Raw genomic sequence first — 21,480 nt, forward strand, 5'->3', positions numbered from 1 at the left:
GTTCACTACAATATACACCAGGACAGCCGTTCACTACAATATACACCGGGGCAGCTGTTCTCTACAATATATACCAGGACAGCTGTTCACTACATCATACACCAGGACAGCTGTTCTTTAAAATATACACCAGGACAGCTGTTCACTACAACATACACCGGGACAGCTGTTCACTACAATATACACCAGGACAGCTGTTTTCTACAATATACACCAGGATAGCTGTTCTCTACAATATACACCAGGACAGCTGTTCACTACGATGTACACTGAGACAGCTGTACTCTACAACATACACCAGGACAACTGTTCTCTACAATATACACCAGGACAGCTGTTCACTACGATGTACACTGAGACAGCTGTTCTCTACAATATACACCAGGACATCTGTTCTCGAAAATATACACCAGGACATCTGTTCTCTACAATACACACTGGAACAGCTGTTCACTACGATATACACTGCGACAGCTGTTCTCTACAATATACACCAGGACAGCTGTTCTCTCCAATATATACCGGGACAGCTGATCACTACAATATACACCAGGACAGCTGTTCTCTCCAATATATACCGGGACAGCTGTTCACTACAATATACACCAGGACAGCCGTTCACTACAATATACACCGGGGCAGCTGTTCTCTATAATATATACCAGGACAGCTGTTCACTACATCATACACCAGGACAGCTGTTCTTTAAAATATACACCAGGACAGCTGTTCACTACAACATACACCGGGACAGCTGTTCACTACAATATACACCAGGACAGCTGTTTTCTACAATATACACCAGGACAGCTGTTCTCTACAATATACACCAGGACAGCTGTTCACTACAACATACACCGGGACAACTGTTCACTACAATATACACCAGGACAGCTGTTTTCTACAATATACACCGGGACAGCTGTTCACTACGATATTCACTGGGACAGCTGTTCACTACAACATTCACCGGGACAGCTGTTCTCTACAATATACACCGGGACAGCTGTTCACTACAACATACACCAGGATAGCTGTTCACTACGATATACACCGGGACAGCTGTTCACTACAACATACACCAGGACAGCTGTTCACTACAATATACACCGGGACAGCTGTTCACTACAACATACACCAGGACAGCTGTTCACGACGATATAGACCGGGTCAGCTGTTCTCTACAATATACACCAGGATAGCTGTTCACTACAACATACACCAGGACAGCTGTTCACTACGATATACACCGGGACAGCTGTTCTCTACAATATACACCAGGACAGCTGTTCACTACAACATACACCAGGACAGCTGTTCTCTACAATATATACCAGGACTGCTGTTCACTTCAATATATACGGGGACAGCTGCGATACACACTGGGACAGCTGTTCTCTACAGTATACACCAGGACAGCAGTTCTATTAAATATACACCAGGACAGCTGTTCACTGCAATATACATCGGGACAGCTGTTCTCTACAATATACACTGGAACAGCTGTTCACTACAACATACACCGGGACAGCTGTTTACTATGATGTACACCGGGACAGCTGTTCACTACGATATACACCGGGACAGATGTACACTACAATATACACCAGGACAGCTGTTCTCTAAAATATACGCCAGGACAGCTGTTCACTACAATATACAACAGGACAGCTGTTCTCTACAATATACACCAGGACAGCTGTTCACTATAATATAAACCGGGACAGCTGCTCCCTACAATATACACAAGGACAGCTGTTCACGACAATATACACCGGGACAGCTGTTCTCTACAATATACACCAGGACAGCTGTTCACTAAATTTCAACCGGGACAGCTGATCACTACAATATACTCCAGGACAGCTGTTCACTACAATATATACCGGGACAGCTGTTCACTACAATATACACCAGGACAGCTGTTCATTACAATATAGAAAAGGACAGCTGTTCGCCACAATATACACCGGGACAGCTGTTCTCTACAATATCCACCAGGACAGCTGTTCACTACAATATACACTGGGACAGCTGATCACTACAATATACACCAGGACAGCTGTTCTCTCCAATATATACCGGGACAGCTGTTCACTACAATATACACCAGGACAGCCGTTCACTACAATATACACCGGGGCAGCTGTTCTCTACAATATATACCAGGACAGCTGTTCACTACATCATACACCAGGACAGCTGTTCTTTAAAATATACACCAGGACAGCTGTTCACTACAACATACACCGGGACAGCTGTTCACTACAATATACACCAGGACAGCTGTTTTCTACAATATACACCAGGATAGCTGTTCTCTACAATATACACCAGGACAGCTGTTCACTACGATGTACACTGAGACAGCTGTACTCTACAACATACACCAGGACAACTGTTCTCTACAATATACACCAGGACAGCTGTTCACTACGATGTACACTGAGACAGCTGTTCTCTACAATATACACCAGGACATCTGTTCTCGAAAATATACACCAGGACATCTGTTCTCTACAATACACACTGGAACAGCTGTTCACTACGATATACACTGCGACAGCTGTTCTCTACAATATACACCAGGACAGCTGTTCTCTCCAATATATACCGGGACAGCTGATCACTACAATATACACCAGGACAGCTGTTCTCTCCAATATATACCGGGACAGCTGTTCACTACAATATACACCAGGACAGCCGTTCACTACAATATACACCGGGGCAGCTGTTCTCTATAATATATACCAGGACAGCTGTTCACTACATCATACACCAGGACAGCTGTTCTTTAAAATATACACCAGGACAGCTGTTCACTACAACATACACCGGGACAGCTGTTCACTACAATATACACCAGGACAGCTGTTTTCTACAATATACACCAGGACAGCTGTTCTCTACAATATACACCAGGACAGCTGTTCACTACAACATACACCGGGACAACTGTTCACTACAATATACACCAGGACAGCTGTTTTCTACAATATACACCGGGACAGCTGTTCACTACGATATTCACTGGGACAGCTGTTCACTACAACATTCACCGGGACAGCTGTTCTCTACAATATACACCGGGACAGCTGTTCACTACAACATACACCAGGATAGCTGTTCACTACGATATACACCGGGACAGCTGTTCACTACAACATACACCAGGACAGCTGTTCACTACAATATACACCGGGACAGCTGTTCACTACAACATACACCAGGACAGCTGTTCACGACGATATAGACCGGGTCAGCTGTTCTCTACAATATACACCAGGATAGCTGTTCACTACAACATACACCAGGACAGCTGTTCACTACGATATACACCGGGACAGCTGTTCTCTACAATATACACCAGGACAGCTGTTCACTACAACATACACCAGGACAGCTGTTCTCTACAATATATACCAGGACTGCTGTTCACTTCAATATATACGGGGACAGCTGCGATACACACTGGGACAGCTGTTCTCTACAGTATACACCAGGACAGCAGTTCTATTAAATATACACCAGGACAGCTGTTCACTGCAATATACATCGGGACAGCTGTTCTCTACAATATACACTGGAACAGCTGTTCACTACAACATACACCGGGACAGCTGTTTACTATGATGTACACCGGGACAGCTGTTCACTACGATATACACCGGGACAGATGTACACTACAATATACACCAGGACAGCTGTTCTCTAAAATATACGCCAGGACAGCTGTTCACTACCACATACACCAGGACAGCTGTTCTCTTCAATATGCACCAGGACGGCTGTTCTCTACAATATACACCAGGACAGCTGTTCTCTACAATATACACCAGAACAGCTGTTCACTACAATATACAACAGGACAGCTGTTCTCTACAATATACACCAGGACAGCTGTTCACTATAATATAAACCGGGACAGCTGCTCCCTACAATATACACCGGGAAAGCTGTTCACGACAATATACACCGGGACAGCTGTTCTCTACAATATACACCAGGACAGCTGTTCACTAAATTTCAACCGGGACAGCTGATCACTACAATATACTCCAGGACAGCTGTTCACTACAATATATACCGGGACAGCTGTTCACTACAATATACGCCAGGACAGCTGTTCACTACAATATAGAAAAGGACAGATGTTCGCCACAATATACACCGGGACAGCTGTTCTCTACAATATACACCAGGACAGCTGTTCACTACAATATACACTGGGACAGCTGATCACTACAATATACACCAGGACAGCTGTTCTCTCCAAAATATACCGGGACAGCTGTTCACTACAATATACACCAGGACAGCCGTTCACTACAATATACACCGGGCCAGCTGTTCTCTACAATATACACCAGGACAGCTGTTCACTACAACATACACCAGGACAGCTGTTCTTTAAAATATACACCAGGACAGCTGTTCACTACAACATACACCGGGACAGCTGTTCACTACAATATACACCAGGACAGCTGTTTTCTACAATATACACCAGGACAGCTGTTCTCTACAATATACACCAGGACAGCTGTTCACTGCAATATACACGGGGACAGCTGTTCACTGCGATATACACTGGGACAGCTATTCTCTACAATATACACCAGGACAGCTGTTCACTACGATGTACACTGAGACAGCTGTTCTCTACAACACACACCAGGACAACTGTTCTCTACAATATACACCAGGACAGCTGTTCACTACGATGTACACTGAGACAGCTGTCCTCTACAACATACACCAGGACAACTGTTCTCTACAATATACACCAGGACAGCTGTTCACTACGATGTACACTGAGACAGCTGTTCTCTACAATATACACCAGGACATCTGTTCTCGAAAATATACACCAGGACATCTGTTCTCTACAATACACACTGGAACAGCTGTTCACTACGATATACACTGCGACAGCTGTTCTCTACAATATACACCAGGACATCTGTTCTCAAAAATATACACCAGGACAGCTGTTCACTACAACATACACCGGGACAGCTGTTCACAACGATATTCACTGGGACATCTGTTCACTACAACATACACCGGGACAGCTGTTCTCTACAATATACACCGGGACAGCTATTTACTACAACATACACCAGGATAGCTGTTCACTACGATATACACCGGGACAGCTGTTCACTACAACATACACCAGGACAGCTGTTCACTACAATATACACCGGGACAGCTGTTCACTACAACATACACCAGGACAGCTGTTCATGACGATATACACCGGGTCAGCTGTTCTCTACAATATACACCAGGACAGCTGTTCACTACAACATACACCAGGACAGCTGTTCACTATGATATACACCGGGACAGCTGTTCTCTACAATATACACCAGGACAGCTGTTCACTACAACATACACCAGGACAGCTGTTCTCTACAATATATACCAGGACTGCTGATCACTTCAATATATACGGGGACAGCTGCGATACGCACTGGGACAGCTGTTCTCTACAGTATACACCAGGACAGCAGTTCTATTAAATATACACCAGGACAGCTGTTCACTGCAATATACATTGGGACAGCTGTTCTCTACAATATACACCGGGACAGCTGTTCACTACGATATACACTGGGACAGCTGTTCTCTACAATATGCACCAGGACAGCTGTTCACTACAACATACACCGGGACAGCTGTTCACTACGATATACACCGGGACAGCTGCTCCCTACAATAGACACAAGGACAGCTGTTCTCTAAAATGTACGCCAGGACAGCTGTTCACTACAACATACACCAGGACAGCTGTTCTCTACAATATACACTGGGATAGCTGTTCACTACAATATACACCGGGACAGCTGTTCTCTACAATATACACAGGGACAGCTGTTCACTACGATATAAACCAGGACAGCTGCTCCCTACAATATACACATGGACAGATGTTCACTACAATATACACCGGGTCAGCTGTTCTCTACAATTTACACCAGGACAGCTGTTCTCTACAATCGACACTGGAACAGCTGTTCACTACAACATACACCGGGACAGCTGTTCTCTACAAAATACACCGGGACAACTGTTCATTACAATATACACCGGGACAGCTGTTTACTATGATGTACACCGGGACAGCTGTTCACTACGATATACACCGGGACAGATGTACACTACAATATACACCAGGACAGCTGTTCTCTAAAATATACGCCAGGACAGCTGTTCACTACAACATACACCAGGATAGCTGTTCTCTACAATATACACCTGGACGGCTGTTCTCTACAATATACACCAGGACAGCTGTTCACTACAACATACACCAGGACAGCTGTTCTCTACAATATACACCAGGACGGCTGTTCTCTACAATATACACCAGGACGACTGTCCTCTACAATATACACCAGGACGGCTGTCCTCTACAATATACACCAGAACAGCTGTTCACTACAATATACAACAGGACAGCTGTTCTCTACAATATACACCAGGACAGCTGTTCACTATAATATAAACCGGGACAGCTGCTCCCTACAATATACACAAAGACAGCTGTTCACGACAATATACACCGGGACAGCTGTTCTCTACAAAATACACCCGGACAACTGTTCATTACAATATACACCGGGACAGCTGTTCACTACGATATACACCAGGACTGATGTACACTACAATATACACCAGGACAGCTGTTCTCTAAAATATACACCAGGACAGCTGTTCACTGCAATATACATCGGCACAACTGTTCTCTACAATATACACCGGGACAGCTGTTCACTACGATATACACTGGGACAGCTGTTCTCTACAATATGCACCAGGACAGCTGTTCACTACAACATACACCAGGACAGCTGTTCTCCACATTAAACACCAGGACAGCTGTTCACTGCAATATACATCGGGACAGGTGTTCTCTACAATATACACAGCGACAGCTGTTCACTACGATATAAACCGGGACAGCTGCTCCCTACAATATATAGATGTAGTGTACCTGGACTTTCAGAAAGCTTTTGATAAAGTCCCACATAGAAGGTTAGTGAGTAAAATTAGTGTGCATAGTATTGGGGGCAAAGTACTAGATTGGATTGAAAATTGGTTGGCTAATTGGAAACAAAGGGTAGTGAGAAACGGCTCCATTTCGGAATGGCAGGCAGTGACCAGTGGGGTACCGCAGGGATCCGTGCTGGGACCACAGCTTTTTAAAATATATGTTCATGATATAGAAGATTGTATCAGCAATAACATTAGCAAATTTGCTGATGATACAAAGCTGGGTGGCAGAGTGAAAAGTGATGAGGATGTTAGGAGATTACAGGGTGACCTGGACAAGTTAGGTGAGTGGGCAGATGCATGGCAGATGCAGTTTAATGTGGATAAAAGTATGGTTATCCACTTTGGTGGCAAGAACAGGAAGGCAGACTACTACCTCAATGGAATCAATTTATGTAAAGGGGCAGTACAGAGAGATCTGGGTGTTCTTATACACCAGTCAATGAAGGCAAGCATGCAGGTACAGCAGGTAGTGAAGAAGGCTAATAGCATGCTGGACTTCATAACAAGAGGAATTGAGTATAGAAGCAAAGAGGTGCTTCTGCAGCTGTACAGGGCCCTGATGAGACGACACCTGGAGTACTGTGTGCAGTTCTGGTCTCCAAATTTGAGAAAAGACATTCTGGCTATTGAGGGAGTGCACCGTAGGTTCACGAGGTCAATTCCTGGAATGGCAGGATTACCTTACACTGAAAGACTGAAGCGACTGGGCTTGTATACCCTTGAATTTTGAAGATTAGGAGGGGATCTGATTGAGACGTATAAGATTATGAAAGGATTGGACACTCTCGCAGTATGAAACACATTTCCACAGATGGGTGAGTGCCGAACCAGAGCACACAACTTAAAAATACTGGGTAGACCATTTAGGACAGAGCTCAGGAGAAACCTCTTCACCCAGAGAGTGGTGGCTGTGTGGAATGCTCTGCCCCAGAGGGCAGTGGAGGCCCACTCTCTGGATTCATTTAAGAAGGAGTTGGATAGAGCTCTCAAAGATAGTGGAATCAAGGGTTATGGAGATAAGTCAGGAACAGGATACTGATTAGGAATGATCAGCCATGATTATATTGAATGGCGGTACATGCTCGAAGGGCTGAATGGCCTACTCCTGCACCTATTGTCTATTGTCTATTGTTGCAAACGTTTCGTCCCCTGTCTAGGTGACATCCTCAGTGCTTGGGATTCTCCTGTGAAGCACTTCTGTGGTGTTTCCCAGGGACAGGCCACCATAAATGCCAGAGGAAACACCACAGAAGCGCTTCACAGAAGAAACCCAAGCACTGAGGATGTCACCTAGACAGGGGAGAAACGTTTGCAACAAAAACTTCCAGCTCGGCGAACAGAACCACAGCAATGAGCACCCGAGCTACAAACCTTCTCACAAACTTTGAACACCTTTCTAATTATTAAAAATACGGAAATAGAGAAAACACACCGGATCATCAACTCCACACTTACAGGAATCCGATTCACGAGAGAGGAAGAAAAGGACAACCAACTCCCATTCCTAGACGTGATGGTACAGAGAACACCAAACGGAGAATTCACCACTAAGGTACACAGGAAAACCACACACACAGACCAAGTCCTGAACTATGAAAGCAACCACCCCAATACACACAAACGAAGTTGCGTCAAGACACTATTCAAAAGGGCCACAACACACTGCAGTACACCAGAACTGCAAAAAGAGGAAGAGGAACATCTATACAAGGTATTCGCCAAAAACGGATATCCTCGCAATTTCATCAACAGATGCCTAAGGGAAAGACAACGGAACGAGGACATGCCACAACCCAAAGGACTAGCCACACTACCATACATCAAGAACATCTCTGAACTGACAGCCAGACTATTGCGACCACTAGGACTTATAACAGCACACAAACCAACAGCCACACTCAGACAACAACTCACCAGAACGAAGGACCCGATACCCAGCATGAGCAAAACTAATGTAGTGTACAAAATCCCATGCAAAGACTGCACAAAACACTATATAGGACAAACAGGGAGACAGCTAACGATCCGCATCCACGAACATCAACTAGCCACGGAACGACACGACCAGCTATCCTTAGTAGCCACACACGCAGACGACAAGCAACATGAATTTGACTGGGACAACACTACCATTATAGGGCAAGCCAAACAAAGAACAGCCAGGGAATTCCTAGAAGCATGGCACTCATCCACAAACTCCATCAACAAACACATCGACCTGGACACAATATACCGGCCACTACAGTGGACAGCTGAAACTGACAACCGGAAGCGGCAGGGACAGGCCACTATAAATGCCGGAGGAAACACCACAGAAGCGTTTCACAGTTATTGTGATATGAATGGGTGTGTGGTGCAGGGAGATTGCAATGATTACAGCCAGGAATTAATTCAAAGGTGCAAAAGTAAATTGTTGTTGCTTATAAATGGGAGTCTTTTGATTGATCAGCACGTTTTGGTACAAGTGAGCATTTCGGAGTAGAGTTTTCAATATTCTTGAGATTACTGGGAGGGTGTACGTGGGATGCTGGCCAGGAGTGGGTTTAGATAATGACATCTAGAGTTAACAAAATGAATGAATGAGAGTTTCAGCAAATGAGCTGAGACTGTGGTAAGGTCAGATGATATCACTGAAGTCGAAATAGTGGCCTTGGAGGGAGTCTGTCATCCTCACCTCATTCAGCTGTTTGTCAGTTTGTGAATCAAGTCTGTAACAAGCTCAGGAGCTGAGTGGCCCTGCCAGAACCCAAGCTGGGCATCGCTGAGCAGGTTATTGCTGAGAAGGTGCTTGACAACACTGTTGATGACACCTTCCATCACTTCACTGCTGAGCGAGTGTCGACTGATGGAGGGGAATTGGCTGAGTTGGATCTGCCCTGTGTTTTTGTGTTGGAACATCCCTGAGCAATGTTCCACAAAGTCAGTAGGTGCCAGTGCTGGAGCAGTACTTGCCTTGGTGGGCAGCAGGTTCTGGAGCACAGCCAAGAGTATTATTGCCAGAATATAGGCAGGGCCCATACCTTTACACTGCTTATCCATTTCTTGATCTGATTTGAAATGAGTTTTCAACCAAGTCGATTCATATCAGTGATGTCAGGGACCAATGGAGAAGGCTCATCCACTTGGCATTGCCAGCTGAAAATCGCTGCTAATGCTGTCCTCTTATCTGTTGCATGAATGTGTGAGACCCCTCCATCAGTAAGGGTGGGGATATCTGTGATGCTTCCTCCAGTGAGTTGTTTAAATGTGCATCACTATTCTTGACTAGGTGTGGCAGAACTGCAGAACTCAGATCTAATCCATTGGTTATTGGATCACTTAGTTCTATTTGGTGTTTCTTGTGCTGTTTGGCCATGCAGGTTTGGTCGCTGCACGAGGTTGGCACCTCATTTTTAGGTATGCCTGGTACTGCTCCTGGCATGCCCTCCTGCATTCACCATTGAACCAGGGTTGATTCCCCTGGCTTGATGTTAATGATGTTAATGCATTGGTAGATGTAATGCGGTCCATCCAGTTTCATTCCTTTGTTGGGACTGTGCAGTGATTAATACAATGAGTGATTGGATGGGCCACTGTCGGGTTTCTTTCCCTCAAGGACATTGCCAATGGCAGAAAAACATCCCCAATGGTTCCATGGCAAACAGTAGATTCTTCATTCCAGTGGGCAGTGATAAGTATGCGCAGTTGCTATCTTTCAGGGATACTCTGTTTCATGACTGGGAGGAGCTTGCTGCCCATTGGTCAGAATGGAGACATCTTTCCCATCAAGCTGCATGAGCCTTTCACACCCCATGTCTTATTGAGGAGGCACAGCAGCAGAACGGAAGGAAAGAAAAGGAAGCAAATCTTGCTCTCCATATCTCACTGAATCTTGGGATATTCTGTCCCATGTGCAGTCACATGAAGTCCCTGCGATACACACTGGGAAAGCTGTTCTCTACAATATACACCAGGACAGCTATTCTATTAAATATACACCAGGACAGCTGTTCACTGCAATTTCCATCGGGACAGCTGTTCTCTACGATATACACCGGGACAGCTGTTCACTACGATATACATCAGTGACCCTGCACAGCCCTGTGACCCATCAGTGACCCTGCACATCCATGTGACCCTGCAGTGACCCTGCACTGAACCTGTACCGCCATGTGACCCAGCAGTGACTGCACAGCCATGTGACCCTGCAGTGACCCTGTACAGCCGTGTGACCCTGTCATGACCTTGCACCGCCATGTGGTCCTGCAATGACCCTGCACTGCTGTCTGACCCAGCACTGACCCTGCACAGCCATGTGACCTAGCAGTGACCCTGCATCACTGTCTGACCCTGGAGTGACCCTCCCAGCTGAAAGCCTGTGCTGTTTGGTTTCAAGCTCTGAACATGGAGTTCAGTCTCAGAAATACAGTGAAATTCACAGCTGTGGAGAAAACTCAGTTAATTTTGTTTGAAAAGTCCATCCTTACACCTCTTTTTAAATCTACAATAATGAATTGAATGGGGCTTTTGTGCATATGCTTTATTGAGATCTCTCTTGATTAAATTTAAAAAAAATATATAATACAGGTCCCAAGTTATCCGAGGGCAGTGTTTTTCAAGCAGTAAGACTGTGCTATTTTCTCGGTGTGTGGATTGTTAAAGTGCAGTGAGAATGCCTTTGGGAGCGAGATGTCCTCTTCCTGTCGGACGTGGGAGATTAGGGATAGTTTCCATGGTACTGGGAATGATGTTTCTACAAAGTATGTCTTGTTGCAAATGCTGTCAGATTGCCTACCTTTGTAGGTTGGAGCGACCGTTAGAGGCAATGAGGAATTTACAGGAGCTACGGGGTGTGATGGATGGCAGTTGCAGGGAGGGAGATAAACCAAAGATGCAGTCAGCGAGATGGGGGACCTCCAGGAAAGGTAGGAGAGGGAGGCAGGTCATACAGGGCCCTCCTGTAGAAATCCCCATCTCAGACTAGTACACTGTTTTATACAGTACATGAATGTGAAAGAGAGAGTGAATGCAAACGTGAGAAAGAGTATGTGCAAATGCAAGAGAGAGAGAGAGAGAGAGAGAGAGAAAGTGTGTGCGAACACACGAGAGAGAGATTATGTCAATGGGAAAGAGAGAGTTTACGCGAATGTGAGAGTGTGTGCAAATGCATGAGAGAGAGAGTGTGCGCGAATGCAAAAGGAAGTGTGTGTGTATGCGATAGAGAGTATGCATGCTTACAAGGGGAAGAGTGTGTACATGAGCGAGACATTCTGCGCATGTGCAAAAGACAGTGTACGTATGAAAGCAAGAGTGTGCATGCAAAAGATGAGTGCATATGCAGTGTCAGAAAGGTTGTGTGGGTGCAAACAAGGGAGTGTGTCTTTGAGAAAGTGCGCGAGAGAGAGAGCATGCGAGAGAATGTGTGAGAAAGAGAGCATGTGAGAAAGAGAGAGAGTGTGTGTGCCTGCATGAGAGAAAGAGACTGCGTATGGATGAAAGAGAGTGTGTGCGAACAAGAGCGAGAGTATGCACATGCGAGAGAAAGAGTGTGCGTGCATGCAATAGACTGTGCATGTGAGAGAAAGCGAGCGTGTCCTTGTAAGAGTGTCCCTGTGCAAGAGAGGCAGAGTGCATGCGTGCACAAGGGAAGGAGTGTCTGAGTGCATGAGAGAGAATGAGCGTGTGCACATGCAAGAGATTTAGCGGGTGTGTGAGAGAGAGATAGTGTATGCAAAACTGAGTGGATGCATGAGAGAGAGAGATTGCATGCAGGAGAAAGGAAGTGCGTGCATGCGAGACAGAGCGTGCACGTGTGAGAGATAGAGTGCGTGTGCAAGAAAGAATGTGAGCATACAGAAAAAAGAAAGAATGTGTGTGAGATGGTGATGGTGTGCATGTGAGAGTGCGTGTGCGAGAGAGAACGTGTGCATGCGCAAAAGAGCAATGTGTACGTGTGCAACGCAGAATGTGCATGTAAGAGAAAGAGTGTGTGTGCACATGAGAGGAAGTGTGGATATGCACATTGTATGTCAGTGTACCTCCGAGAGAGGGTGTGCCTGCGAGAGAGAGTGTGCATACAAGAGAGAGTGTGCATGAGAGAGAGTGTAAGCAAATGTGAGAAAGACAGTGTGCAAATGCACGATAGAGTGTGCAAATGTAACAGCGAGAGAGAGAAAGTGTGTGCAAATGCAAGAGAGAGAGTTTACATCAGTGTGAGAGAGAGAGTTTACGCGAATGTGTGAGAGTGTGCACAAATCCAAGAGAGACAGTGTGCAAACACAAGAGGGAGAGAGTGTGCAAATGCAAGAGGAAGTGTGTGCGTGTATGCGAGAGAGAGAGTATGCACAGGCGCAAGAGGAAGAGTGTTTGCATGCTTGAGACATTAGGCACGTGTGTGAGAGAGAGTGTGTACGACAGAGAGCATGCAACAGAGTGAGAATGTGTGCTTGCATGAGAGAAAGAGACTGTGTGCGAGTGATAGAGAGTGTGTGCAAACAAGAGAGACTGTGCACAAGAGAGTGTGCATGTGCGGGAGAGTGTGCATCCTTGTAAGAGAGTGTCTCTGTATAAGAGAGACAGAGTGCATGCGTGCACAAGAGAAAGATTGTGTGTGTATGAGAGTGAGTGAGCGTGTACACATGCAAGAGAGATCGTGTCCATGTGAGAGAGATAGCGTGTGCAAAAGAGAGTGGGTGCAAGAGAAAGAGAATGCATGTGGGGAAGATGAAGTACAAGCATGCGTGAAAGAATGTGTGCGAGAGATAGAATGTGTACGAGAGAGAAGGTGCACATACACAAAAGAGAGAATGTGTACGCGTGTGAGAGAGAATGCATGCGAGAGAGAGTATGTGCATCTAAGAGAGTGTGTGCATGTGAAAGGAAGGGTGTACACATGCATATTGTATGTCAGAGGGTGTGCCTGCGAGAGAGAATGCCTGAGAGAGAGGTTGTGCCTGTGAGAGGGAGTGTACCTGTGAGAGAGTGCGCGTGAAGACCTGAATGTGGTATGCGAGGGTGTGTGTGTGTATACACGTGTGAGAGAGCGAGTGAATGAGAGTGAGGGACGCTGTATGGTTTGTGAATCATACCTGGGTCAGGTACATAACCACATGGTTTACACACAGTCACATTAAGGAGTGACTGCATTGACACTGAAACTGTGCACTCAGATGGACACATACATACCAGGCATGATCTTTCTCTCTCTGTCTTTCTCTCTCTCACTCACACACACACACACACACACAAAAAAGGCACTTCTGTGATGATAATTGAGCTCAGACCCTCACTGACTCTCTCCCCTGACAAAACCTGTGCACAGTCCCCATAAAAACCACAGTCCTGTACTGGGGACAGTTTGGGGTCGGGTGGGTGGGGTTGTGGGGGCGGGAGGGGAAATGTGGATATTGAAGAGTAGACATGTGATCAATGCTTTTCATTCCCAATCGCTGCTGATATATTTGAGAAGGGGAAAGGAAATAAGAGATTGAAAGTTAAGTTAGAAATGGCTGCATGTCGAGCAGGGCAAGGAGAGACAGAAAGAGGCAGAGAAACACAGGGACAGCGAGAGACAACGAACAAAGAAAATTTACAGCCCAGGAACAGGCCATTCGGCCCTCCAAGCCTGAGCCAATCCAAATGTACTGTCTAAACCTGTCGGTCAATTCCTAATGATCTGTATCCCTCTGCTCCCCACCTACTCATGCATCTGTCCTGACAAATCTTAAATGTATCTACCGTGCCTGCCTCTACCACCTTGACTGGCAACACGTTCCAAACGCCCATCACCATCTGTGTGAAGTACTTGCCATGTGTATCCCCCTTAAACTTTCCACCTCTCACCGTAAAAGTGTGACCTCTCGTTATTGAATCCTTCACTCTGGGAAAAAGCTTATCTCTATCCACCTTGTCTATACCCTTCCTGATTTTGTAAACCTCAATCAGGTCCCCCCTCAATCTACCTTTTTCTAATGAAAATAAACTTAAACGACTCAACTGCTCTTCATACCAGGCAACATCCTTGTAAAACTTCTCTGCACCCTCTCCAAAGCGTCCACATCCTTTTGGGAATGTGGTGACCAGAACTGCACACAGTATTCCAAATGCGGCCGAACCAATGTCCTTTACAATTTTAATATGACTTGTCAGCTCTTATACTCAATACCCTGTCCAATGAAGGCAAGCAGACATATGCCTTCTTGACCACTCTATCCACCTGTGCAGCAATCTTCAGGGTACAATGGACCTGCACTCCCAGATCTCTCTGCCCATCAACTTTTCCCAAGGCTCTTCTGTTCATCGTATAATTCGTTCTAGAATTAGTCTTGCCTAAATGCATCACCTCACATTTGTCTGGAGTAGTCTACCATGGGGAACCTTATCAAACACCTTACTAAAGTCCATATATATGACATCAACAGCCCTTCATTCATCTATCAACTTGGTCACTTCCTCTAAGAACTGTATTAAGTTGATAAGGCATGATCTCCCCCACACAAAACCATGTTGCCTGTCACTGATAAGTTCACTCTTTTCTAAATATAAGAAGGAGCAGCACTTTAAAAGCTATTGCTTCCAAACAAACCTTTTGCACTATAACCTGGTGTTGTGAGAATTTTAACTTTGAATTCATGGGACATTGGGACCAGTACCTGGGAGGAATGGACCTGCACTCTCACATCTCTCTGCCCATCGACTTTTCCCAAGGCTCTTCCGTTTTTTGTATAATTTGTTCTAGAATTAGTCTTGCCTAAATGCATCACCTCACATTTGTCTGCATTGAAATCCATCTGCCTCTTTTCCGCCCAACTCTCCAACCTATCTATATCCTCCTGTATTCTCTGTCAGTCCCTTATTCTTTCTGCTACTCTACCAGTCTTTGTGTCATCTTCAAACTTGCTGATCATACCAACAGTGCCCTCTCCCAGATCATTTATGTATATTATAAACAACAGTGGCCCCAATACTGACCCCTGTGGAACACCACTGGTCACCTTTCTCCATTTCGAGAAACTCCCTTCAACTACTACTCTCTGTCTCCTGTTGCTCAACCAGTTCTTTATCCACCGAGCTAGAACACCCTGCACACCATGTGACTTCACTTTCTCCATTAGTCTACCATGGGGAACCTTATCAAACACCTTACTAAAGTCCATGTATATGGCATCAACAGCCCTTCCTTCATCTATCAACTTGGTCACTTCCTCGAAGAACTCTATTAAGTTGATAAGGCACGATCTCCCCCACACAAAACCATGTTGCCTGTCACTGATAAGTTCACTGTTTTCTAAATATAAATAGATCCTATCCCTCAGGAGAGAGAGAGAGAGAGAGAGAGAGAGACAGAGACAGACAGAGAGAGAGACAGAGAGAGAGACAGAGACAGACAGATTGGGACAGCGAAAGAGCATTTGATTCTGGGAACCACATGTCCACCAGGAGGTTCCCGAGAGATCCTCAGCAAATACCCCCTCCCTTCCCAGCCCTGTGTGTGTCAGGGTGTCTTCAGTCAGGCTCTTAGACACGAGTGTGGGACCAATGATTCAGAGACCTCCTTAGGGAGCAGACTGACAGACGGTGCAATGTGTCAGATTTGCAGAGGAGGAGTCCACAAACCCCTCAGCGAGAATAAATGTATACAAGAAATTGTCAGATTCATTCTCAAACCCTGTTTTCTCTCTCTCGCCTGCCTGGTTGTGAGAGTTTGTGTTTCTGTGTGTTTATTCAAGTTTCCAGCCTCTGGTTAATTGCTGTCTTCTGATTTGTTATATTTTGATGTTGCTGTGATGTTATGCAATGCATTGAGGATGGAGATGGGGATGAGGAAGAAGGAGTGCTTTTAAACCTAGGATCCTGCTGTGTAATTTTGCATCAAAGTGCTTTCACTCCCACTTTTCAAATTATCTTTTTCCTCTTTTATGCCCAGGAACTTTTGTTGGGAAAGCTGCAAAGTGAAGATCCAAAATGACTGGGGCCAGGAAAGCCTTGGATAAGAACAACCTCCAGAGGGGAGCATAGGCCTGAGGCCTGAGGCCTTTTCACCAGGCTGCACCCTGTGGGACCCAGGTGAGGTCAAAAGGGTAACTAGAGAGAAAATAGGGCCCCTCTATGATCAGCAAGGCAGCCTCTATGTGGAACCACAGGAGATGGGGAGATACTAAACGAGCATTTTGCATCAGTGTTTCCTGTGGAGAAGGGCATGTGTTATGAAGTTGAAGGTGTGCACTGTACCTTTAAGGGACAGTGAAAGCTGAAAGCTTGCAAGCATCTATCATGTGACTGACTAGCATTCACAGAATGTCCAGGAAAATTGAAAGGTATAACATTTGGTTGTAATGTAGATACCTCAGTTGTTTTCGCAGCAGTTGGAATTTTACCAATCAGGTTAAATTATGCCCCAAGATGAGAAAACACAATCAAATTTGAATTTTACTGTTCTGACAACATTCAACCAATTAGATGATCTGACGTTTCGGGTATAAAAATCAGGCATTTTGGACAGTTAGCCAGAGAGAGAGCATCAACTGCCATTGAAAGATTACTATTCACAACACTCACGATTGAAGGTACCTTTTTCATATGAACCATCTTTGCAGCAGAAGACTGAAGACGACCCAGGGAGATCTACAAACAGAAGACCAACACTGGAGACGACAGGCGCAGTCTGGTTTTGAAAAGCACGTTGCTCTAATTTTAATCAGAGCTCTTATTGGATCAGTATATTGTTATAGAATGGGAGGTAGATAAAAACCTTTAAGAGAAAGGAAGCTGAGGCTGTAAATAGTCATTTAGTGGTCAATTTTATAGTTAAAGACTAAAATTCGTATTTCTTCTTTAAATAGTGGAATTTGGGCAGTTCTCTGTCCCTCATACTTGAACAGATTATGAGCCAATTTTCTGTGTGCTTGGTTTAATTAGCAGAAGGGTTTACCATCATGTCGTAACACATGGAAGATGACATCATGAAAATGTCCAAAATAAAGAGGAAGTGGTGCTGGATGTCTTGAAATGAATAAAAGTGGATAAATCCCCAGGACCTGATCAGGTGTACCCTAGAACTCTGTGGGAAGCTAGGGAAGTGATTGCTGGGCCTCTTACTGAGATATTTGTATCATCGATAGTCACAGGTGAGGTGCTGGAAGACTGGAGGGTGGCTAATGTGGTGCCAGTATTTAAGAAAGGTAGTAAGGAAGAGACAGGGAACTATAGACCAGTGAGCCTGACCCTCGGTGGTGGACAAATTATTGGAGGGAATCCTGAGGGACAGGATGAACGTGTGTTTTCAAAGGCTAGGACTGATGTCTCACAAAATTGATTTAGTCTTTTGAAGAAGTAACAAAGAGGATTGATCATGGTAGGACAGTACACGTGATCTATTTGGATGTTAGTAAGGCGTTTGACAAGGTATTTCATGGTTAGCAAGGTTAGATGTCATGGAATACAGGTAGAACTAGCCATTTCGATACAGAATTGGCTCGAAGGTAGAAAACAGAGGGTTGTGGTGGTGGAGGGTTGCTTTTCAGACTGGACGTCTGTGGCCAGTGGAGTGCCACAAGGATCGGTGCTGGGTCCACTACTTTTCGACATTTTTATAAATGATTTGGATGTGAACATAGGGAATATAGTAAGTTTGCAGATGACACCGAAATTGGAGGTGTAGTGGACAGTGAAGAACATTACCTCAGATTACAACAGGATCTTGATCAGATGGGCCAATGGACTGAGGAGTGGCAGTTGGAATTTAATTTAGATAAATGTGAGGAGCTGCGTTTTGAAAAATCAAATCATAGCAGGACTTATACACTTAATGGTTTTGTCCTGGGGAGTATTGCTGAACAAAGAGACCTTTGAAAGTAGAGTCGAAGGTAGATAGGATAGTGAAGAAGGTATTTGGTATGCTTTCCTTTATTAGTCAGAGCATTGAGTGTAGGAGTTGGGAGGTCATGTTGTGGCTATGCAGGACATTGATTAGGCCACTTTTGAAATATTGTGTGTAATTCTGGTCTCCATCCTATCGGAAGGATGTTGTGAAACATGAAAGAGTTCAGAAATGATTTACAAGTGTGTTGTCAGGGTTGGAGAGTTTGAGCTATAGGCTGAGACTGAATAGGCTGTGTCACAAACTAATTGGCACAGGGTCAGTAAGATTAAGCAAGTAAATGTGTGGCTGAAAGATTGGTGTGGGAGAAATGGTTTGAATTCATGGCTTGGAGGTGCCAGCTTTGGACTGGGGTGGACAAAGTTAAAAGTCACAAAACATGAAGCACCTGATGAAGGAGAAGTGCTTTAAAAGCTATTGCTTCCAAACAAACTTTTTGCACTATGACCTGGTGTTGTGTGAATTTTAACTTTGAATTCATTGGGACATTTGCACCAGTACCTGGGAAGAAGGGACCTGTTCTGATAGAATGGTCTTCATCTGAACCATGCTGGACTAGAGTCCTAGCAAATCGCTTAACTAGGACTGTAGACAGGGATTCAAACTAAATGGGGAAGGGGGCGATTTTTTCGAGGGGAAATTAGGAAACCCAGGAGGAGATAAGAATAGCGATCTCAGGAGAAGTTATTAAAATCTCCAGCACAGATACAAATAGGGCAGAGCGTATGGAAAGGATTAGCATTCAAACTTCAAAAACACTCGACAAATAAATGATAATGAGAAGGGGAAGATTAATACAGGGCTGAAGGTGTTCCATCTGAATGCACGCAGTGTAAGGAATAAGGTAAATGAACTTGTGGCACAGATTGAAATGAGCAGGTATGATGCAGTGGGCATCACGTAGACATGGCTACACGGGGGGCAGAGGGGGTGGGGTTGCTTTATTGGTCAGAAATGAAATTCAATCAATAGCAAGAAATGAAGGAGGGTCAGATGGTATAGAATTTGAGTGGTTAGAACCACAGATGGTGTTATGTACAGGCCTCCAAATAGCAGTCAGGAGCTGGGGTACAAGATACACCAGGAGATAGAAAAGATGAGGAGGAAAGGTAAAGTTACAGTGATCTTGGGGGATGTCAATACACAGGCCGACTGGGAAAATCAGGTTGGTAGTGGATTGCAAGGAAAGGAATGTGTGGAATGTCTGGATTAGATTAGATTCCCTACAGTGTGGAAACAGGCCCGTCGGCCCAACCAGTCCACACTGACCCTCTGAAGAGTAACCCACCCAGGCCCATTTCCCTCTGACTAATGCACCTAACACTATGGGCAATTTCGCATGGCCAATCCACCTGACCTGCACATCTTTGGACTGTGGGAGGAAACCCACGCAGACATGGGGTGAATGTGCAAAAAGATGTCTACAAGATGACTTTTTGGAGCAGCTTGTGGTGGAGCTCATGAGGGAGCAGCCAATACTGGATTTAGTGTTGTTCAATGAGACAGACTTAATCAGGGAACTTAAGGTGAAGGAACCTTAAGAGGCAGTGACCATCATATGATTGAATTTACTCTGCAATTTGAGAGGAGAAGGGAGAATCAGAAGGAACGGTATTACAGCTGAATAAAAGCAACGACAGAGTCATGAGGGAGGAGCTGGGTAGAATTGACTGGGAGAGGTGCCTGACAGGACAGTGGAATACCAATGGCAGACGTTTCTGGGAGTATTTCAGGAGACACAACAGAGATTCATCCCGAGGAAAAAGAAGCATGGTCCAGGGAGGATGAGACAACAATAGCTGAGTTGGGAAGCTAGGGATTGCAGAAAAACAAAAGAGAAAGTACAGAATGTGGTGAAGGGCAGTGGAAAACCAGGGGATTGGGAAGCTTACAAAGACCAACAGAGGGCAACAAAAAAAGGAATAAGGGGAGAGAGAAGATTAAATATAAGGGTAAGTTAGCCAGTAATATAAAGGAAGACTGTAAGAGTTTCTTTTGATATGTAAAGGGCAAAAGAGAGGCAAAAGTGGATACTGGGTCACTGGAAAAGGACACTGGAGAAGTAGTGGTGGGGAACAATGAAATGGCTGAGGAACTGAACAATTACTTTGTGTTAGGCTTCACGGTGGAATACATGAGGAATATCCCAAAACACTCAAGAGAGTGAGGGGGCAGAGCTGAGTATGGTGGCCAACAGCAGGGAGATCTGAATTGATAACAGTATTCTAATAGTCGCCTTATCATTGTCCTGTACAGTGTGATGTCCCAACTCCTTTACTCAATGCACTGACCAATAAAGGCTGGTGTACCAAGTGCCTTTTTCATCACCCTGTTGACATGCAACGGCACTATCAAGGAACTATGCAGCTGTACCCCTGGGTCTCTTTGTTCAGCAACACTGCCCAAGACCCTACCATTAAATGTATAAGTCCTGCCCTGGATCACCTCACCAGAATGCAACAGCTCACATTTATGAGACAGTGAGGTCTGCAGATGCTGGAGATCAGAGTTGAGAGTGTGTTGCTGGAAAAATACAGCAGGTCAGGCAGCATCCA

This window comes from Chiloscyllium plagiosum, unplaced genomic scaffold, assembly GCF_037043375.1.
Source record: "Chiloscyllium plagiosum isolate Xiang-an unplaced genomic scaffold, Cpla_swu_hap1 HiC_scaffold_43, whole genome shotgun sequence".
Lineage (NCBI taxonomy): Eukaryota > Metazoa > Chordata > Chondrichthyes > Orectolobiformes > Hemiscylliidae > Chiloscyllium > Chiloscyllium plagiosum.